Raw genomic sequence first — 6,962 nt, forward strand, 5'->3', positions numbered from 1 at the left:
ATTCACATAAATTTAAGATAATGTAATCTAACTTGATAATTTTTTATAGTAATAAAATCTATTTAAACTAATTCACGTTCTAATTTTGTAGCTTAATAAATAAAGAGCCAAAATATTTCTTTCTTATGCTTTCAATACATACTAATTAACATTTATAAGTTTTTAATGAGATATAAATGTGAGTAGAATACCAATTTAGATATTGGTCTCAATAACTAAATGCTAATTATCACAATTAAGAAAAAATGACTAAATTTTCTGAGATAATTACTTCTAAGACTTAATAAGATTCTTTCATTATAATTCTTTTTTTTAACAAGATTGTGTAACTTATAAGATCTCCCAAATCCTAATAAGTGCTGAAATAATCAAATAAACTTTTTAAACTTAATATTTTACTATGTAATAATTCAAAAAATTTATTTTTAATTAATCCATCAATTAAGATGCATTAATGGAACTCACATTTATAAAGACCATTATTTGTTTTTATTTATTTTAGAATTTTTTTTTTATTTTTGTATATATATATATATATATTTAGAATTACAATTAACTTTTAATTTTGGAATATTATTGTATATATATATCTATAATTATTTTATAAAATTTGAAAGTTTTTAATATCTATTAATATAAAATATCTTCATTGTAGTCTATTATATTTTAATCGTGTTTTGAAATTTATCTTTTTTCAACCATAATCCTTTTAATATATTCTAACTCAAATTATTAAATTTCAACTATATACAACTTCTATATAAACTATTAGATTAAAATCTAAAATAATAGATTAGATTTATTAATATTTCATTTTTTATTTAATTTTTTTACCAAGTAGATGTGTTATAACATAAGAACATGAGAAATTATAAAATAATAAAAATAAAAATAAAATTTACATATATATATATATATATATATATATATAATTATTTTTTAAAATAGTCTAAAAATTTTAAACCATAAAATATAATATTTATTGATTAATAAAATTCATTATTAATAAGTATTCAAAATATCATTACTCAAACTTAAATAATTGTATTATCATATGTTTATAGATTAAATTATTTTTTAATATTAAAAATTAAAATATTAAATATTTAAAGATTATTAATTCTTAAAATAAAGAAAAAAAAATATGATTCTTTTTTATCTAACATATAAAGCTTACAAAAGGCCCTAGATATTACCACAGAATATTCAAGTGTTGAAGTATATATTATTCATATATTACAAAAATAAAGGTTTGAAATTTTGAAATATACATTCTCGTTTATTAAATAACAGTCCATTAAAATTGAATAATAATTATATTACTTATAAATATAAGAATAAAATATAAAGATAATTTCAGAGAAGAATTATTAGAAGATATTTTGTAACAAGACAATAAATATGAGTTTTTTCCAATATTATACCTGTATGTATGTATGTATGTATGTATGTATGTTTATATATATAATACCTCATTATACATGTTATATTTCTTTTATTCATAGAAGAAATTGTATAAAAATGCACTCATATTATTAATTTATTCTTTGTAGAATCACAGGTAATTCTGTTTTGTATATAAAATCAAATGCTTATAGAACTTTGATTGTTGAAAAGATTCATTTGAGATTTTAAAAAATGATTAATCAATAAATTTTCCATTTAGTATTTTATTATATATATATATATATATATATATATATTCTTTTTTGAGAAAAATGTTTTTTAAGATGTCTAAGTCATATAAGTACATGTTACAATGTATGAATAAAAAAGGCAAAACGGTTTTTTATTTTTTATTTTTTATTTTTTTTATAAGCTTATAATAAACTATCCAAGAAAAAGGAAGTCTCTTTATTAATACAAAAAATCATTAAAATTTAGCAAAATAATTTCTTTTGTGCTTTGATGCAGAAAGTTTAAAACAAAGCATTTTAAAATATGAAAAATATAATTTAATTATAATACAAAAAAGTTGTAACGATATACCAATTTCAAGTCAAGTATTATATTTATTAACACTATTACCGAACACCACTTTAAATATATATATATATATATATATATATAAGAGTATTCAAATATATAGTTATAAACTTCTTATAAAAGTTAACAAGAACAAATTAAAGTTTACGTTGGTGGAGCCAAGAAACCAAAGCCTACATGTTCAAACATCTTCAAAAGGTCCTTCCCAGACGATGACTATGGTGTTTCTGCAAGCAAGTTGCGAAATGGGCCTTTCTATGTGATTAAGGGCATCTCGTTATATGTCTTGTTTGGTGTTTGGGGTGTGGAGGAGGAAGAGGGGCGTCGGAATTAGGACCCTCGACATGGAATCCAGGGCCCGGTTACCACGAATGCAAAGACGAAGGAAGACCCAGACCGAAGCAAAGGAAAAACAAACAAACAAACAATCAAAGAAAGGGAGGGAGAGTGGGGGAGAGAGGGAGGTAAATAATCCGTGTTTTAACCTGGGATCCCTAAACCCTAATTTTGCGTCGTGCCCGACGCTCATCATTCCCCTTCTGCTGCTGCTGCTCAAGTCCCCCGTCGCAGTGCTGAAGTAGTAGGTTGGCCATGGCCAGTGTCCTTCCCCTTGCACACCAGCAGTAGGAGCAGCAGCAGGAGCAACAGCATTGTTAGCGTTGTGCACGTCGCTGATGGTGCCGAGCCTGAGTGGGTGTATGTGTGTGTGGCGAGGAAGGGTTAAGATAGCAGTGGATTGGACAAAGCCACAGAGCTGAGTGATTGAGTAGTGGGTTGTTTTTGCTTCGATCGGGAGTTGTTGCTGCTGCGTCGTGTGTCGCAGACTCGGGAGAGATTGAAGGGGGATCTGGAAGCGTGAGAGGGAGTGAGTAAGGAGAAGTGTTGAAGCGGGGAAGGAATGGGGGTTGATTATTATAGCGTGTTGAAGGTGCCGAAGACGGCAACGGAGGATGATTTGAAGAAAGCGTATAGGAAGTTGGCGATGAAATGGCATCCTGACAAGAATCCGAACAACAAGAAGGAGGCGGAGGCGAAGTTTAAGCAGATATCGGAGGCGTACGAGGTGTTGAGCGATCCGCAGAAGAGGATAATCTACGATCAGGAAGGGGAGGAGGGGTTGAAAGGGCATGCTGCACACCCGGGCTCATCGCATGGCTACTCTAATGGTGCGGGAGGAGGTCCCAACGCATTTAGGTTCAATCCTAGGAATGCTGAAGATATCTTCGCTGAGTTTTTCGGTGGGGCTAGTCCATTCGGAGGAATGGGGGGTGTGGGTGGCAGAGGTGGAAGAGGGCACTTCGGCGATGGCATGTTCGGTGGGTTTGGAGGTGGTGAGAGCGTGTTCCGGAGCTCTGATGGGAGCCAGGGATTTCGGGCATTTGGGGAAGGGCCTTCACATACGCAGCCCCGTAAGGCCGCCCCGGTGGAGAATAAGCTGTTGTGCAGCTTAGAGGAGCTGTACAAGGGGTCCACGAGGAAGATGAAGATTTCGAGGAGTATTGCGGATGCCAGCGGCAAGACGATGCCGGTGGAGGAAATCCTGACAATTGAGGTGAAGCCTGGGTGGAAGAAGGGAACGAAGATCACATTCCCCGAGAAGGGCAATGAGCAACCGGGCATGTTGGCTGCCGACCTGGTGTTCGTGATCGACGAGAAACCTCACGACACGTTCAAGCGGGACGGAAATGACCTAATCGTGACGAAGAAGATATCGCTGGTGGAGGCACTGTCAGGGTGCAGCTTCACGTTGGGGTCACTGGACGGGAGGTCTCTGACGGTGAGCATACCGGACGTGATTCATCCGGGATACGAGAAGGTGCTGGCAAAGGAGGGAATGCCGGTGGCGAAGGAGCCGGGTAGGAGAGGCAATTTGCGGATCAAGTTCGACATTGACTTTCCGACGAGATTGAGCGCGGAGCAGAAGGCAGGGTTGAAGAGGCTGCTGGGAGGCGTGTGAAGGAGGGAATGGTGTGGCAGGACGGTGTTGTGCAGCGCGAGGTGATGATGTGCAGTATTATACATTCATTAGAGCGATTGGTGTCATATTGTGCATAGATGTAGGGAGGAAGTGGAGGTGGTGAGAAGGAAGTGTTTATTTGTATGCACTTGTTCCACTACGTGATTAGATTGCTTCTCTTGCAGGAGAGAATAAAAAAATATTGATTGATTTTTTAAAAAATACCTGTGATATGCTGATCTATTTCCACGAAATTATGCTTTTTGGCATTGAGGGTTTTTGCTAGGAATCCTTTTCTCTTTTGTTTCGTTTGGGAGTCCGAGCATGTTGACCCTCTGCTTCTTGGCTTAGTTATCTCCTCCTAGCCAGCGGAGCGGCGCTTGTTCATTTTGAAGTTGTCTTGTCTTTCATGGTTTGAGTGTCACGGTTTTTTCCAAGTGTCTCTATGGGTCAGTTGTAAAGTGTACTTCTTTTTTGTTTGTGTTATTATTTCCTGGATCATGCTCTTGGATTGTGATAATTGTGGTAGGTAAAGTAGCATTGAATGTATAGCCTCTGTTTCAGGTGTTAGACCAGCTAGATCTTGCATATGCATCAACTTTCACTATATTTACGGCATTGCTTTCGCACTTGTACAGGCAGCAGTTGACAGTCTGTAGCGGATCATACAAGTGAGGTCTATACCTGTTCACTGAAGTGTCTTTGTCTTTTACACACGACACCTCATTGCTTCTGTGAAGGGCTGGTGGAGTTGACCAAGCGTTTTTCAATTTTTTCTGGGGATTGATGGAGGTGATGCGTGAGATTCTATGGAGAAGTAAAGATCGCTCTCATGGTAGGTGTAGACGTTCGTCTGGCGCCCACAGTTATGTTAACATCAAAAATGGTTCACGAGCGTGAAGATTTGTAGTTAGTTCGATGGAACGTTGCTTGGGTTTGCCGATCCGTGAATGATTCTTTGGTCTGAAGGGAAAAATACTGATATTTATAAGCTGGGTTGCAGACAAGATCACGATCCGCTTCGTTTTCAGTTCCATACAGAACTGTTCAACTTGCTTCGTCTTTTACCCCTCTTCATTACAGAACTGAAGTCCTTTTTTCAGCTTAATCCAGAGTGTGCAATGTAAGTTGACTGGCGTTGGATCGAGCGGCAGTTCAAGCTCTCTGCAAGGTGTACCCTATGATTCTGTTACATGTTTTCTATTTCTGAGGTGTAATTTTCTAAGACGATATTGTAAAACTTGTGAAGAGAAGACGATGCTGCATTTTTAGGATTTGTATATCTTACCGTCAAATGTGGTATTGATGAGTTATGTTGTAACTGCTATTGGAAAGGTAATGTTATAAAAATATAGGTTCCTAAACCTTTCAAGGACACCTTGAATGCTGCATGAGAAAGTGGGTGTTGGATGAGGATTAGACTGATATTAAACTAAACAATCTTTTTATTTGGAGACTATTTCCTGATTGTACTTAGAGAAAAGAACACAATTGAAACCTTTAAGCTTCATTTCTTGTGTTATTATTAACATGTCTATACATTATTCAACAAACATGATGCTTTAGAGATTTTATTTTTTATGTTTTTTTAATGCACTTTGTTTTAGGAATGTTTTTAGAAGAATTTTTGAGTCTTGAATTCTAAATCTAAGGAAAACAAATAAAGAAACAATTAAATAAGTTTTGGTGATATTTCGAAAATAATTGAAAGTATTAGAATAATACAAAAGGTTGCAAAAGGGAATTGAAGTGTATAGTCATATTATTATTTCCACAAAAAATCCAATCAAGTTAATTTGATTTTTTTAGAATCTTTATATAAGATTTATATTACAAAATTTATTACAAAATTTAAATAGTATTTGTAAGGTTTGGATTCTTTGCAAATGTAAGACAATTTTTATTGTTATACTTTATTGGAGTTGCTTCTATTTATACTATTTTAATGTCATTCAAAAGTTGTTTTAAACATATTGTCTCCATTGCACTATGGCTTGTTGCTATATACTCTGCCTCTATTGTTGATTCTTTCTTGTAATTCCATGAAATAGCTCCCACTCCAAGAAAGAAAACATATCTTATTGTTGACCTTCTATCATTTGCATCTTTAATCATATTTGCATCACAATAACTATGCAAAGTAATGTTATTACTTGCAAGGCATAATTTGAAGTGTAAAATGCTTTTTAAGTACCTTATGATTTTTTTGATGGTTTTCAAATGGATTGGTTCTACCATTGACATGTATTAGCTCATAACATTCATTGCATATGCAAGGTCTATCTTTGTACCAACTATTGCATATATAAATGAGCCTATTGTTGCCTTGTATAGAACACCTTGCATTTGACCTTTAACTTCAAAAAACTCTTCATTTGTGAACTTTATCAACTTCAAATTAACTTTCAAAGGTGTTCTAATAGGCTTATACTCCTCCATATTGAATCATTTCAACACTTCTTTAATGTACTTGCTTTGGCTCATTGTAATGGTCTTCTTAGCATAATCTCTTTCAAAATCTAATCCTAAATAATAATAAAGCTCTTCCAAATGACTCATCTCATACTTCTTTTCTAACTTTGCTTTCAAGCAATCCATCATCTTCAAGGTATTGGTTAAGTTGATCAAATCATCAATATAAAAGATGACAACTAATATAAACCTATTGGATTGCATCATATACATAGAATGATTTGCCTTACTTCTTACAAATCTTTCATTCATAAAGAATATGTCAATACATTGGTACTATATCTTTGGTGATTACTTGAGTCCATTTAAGGATTTTTTCAACTTATGAATAAGATGTTATTTGCTTTCTTCAACAAAACCTTGAGATTGATTGATGTAGATGTCTTTTTTCAAGTTTCCATTTAAAAAAGCCATCTTTACATCTATTTGATGCATGTCCAAGTCCATTGCTATTCTAATTACTATAATAATTTTATTAGTTGTGAATTTGGCTACAAAAGTAAATGTCTCATTAAAATCAATACTAATAACTTATGAGTAGCCTTTG

At 33.8% G+C, this 6,962-nt stretch overlaps 1 pseudogene across 2 annotated transcripts; it reads left to right on the forward strand.

Annotated features, from left to right (window-relative positions):
• The first annotated feature begins 2,551 nt into the window (after positions 1-2,551).
• LOC112294827 (uncharacterized) lies at positions 2,552-5,217 on the forward strand (annotated as a pseudogene). 2 transcript variants are annotated; one of them, XR_002973467.3, is made up of 3 exons: positions 2,558-3,984; positions 4,582-4,778; positions 4,947-5,217. The product of XR_002973467.3 is annotated as an uncharacterized LOC112294827, transcript variant X2 (transcript). The 2 variants fall into 2 exon arrangements; XR_016498094.1 differs by having other exon boundaries at positions 2,552-3,984; positions 4,582-5,217.
• Positions 5,218-6,962: the final 1,745 nt, after the last annotated feature.

The sequence above is a fragment of the Physcomitrium patens genome, chromosome 17, assembly GCF_059467195.1.
Source record: "Physcomitrium patens ecotype Gransden chromosome 17, ASM5946719v1, whole genome shotgun sequence".
NCBI lineage: Eukaryota > Viridiplantae > Streptophyta > Bryopsida > Funariales > Funariaceae > Physcomitrium > Physcomitrium patens.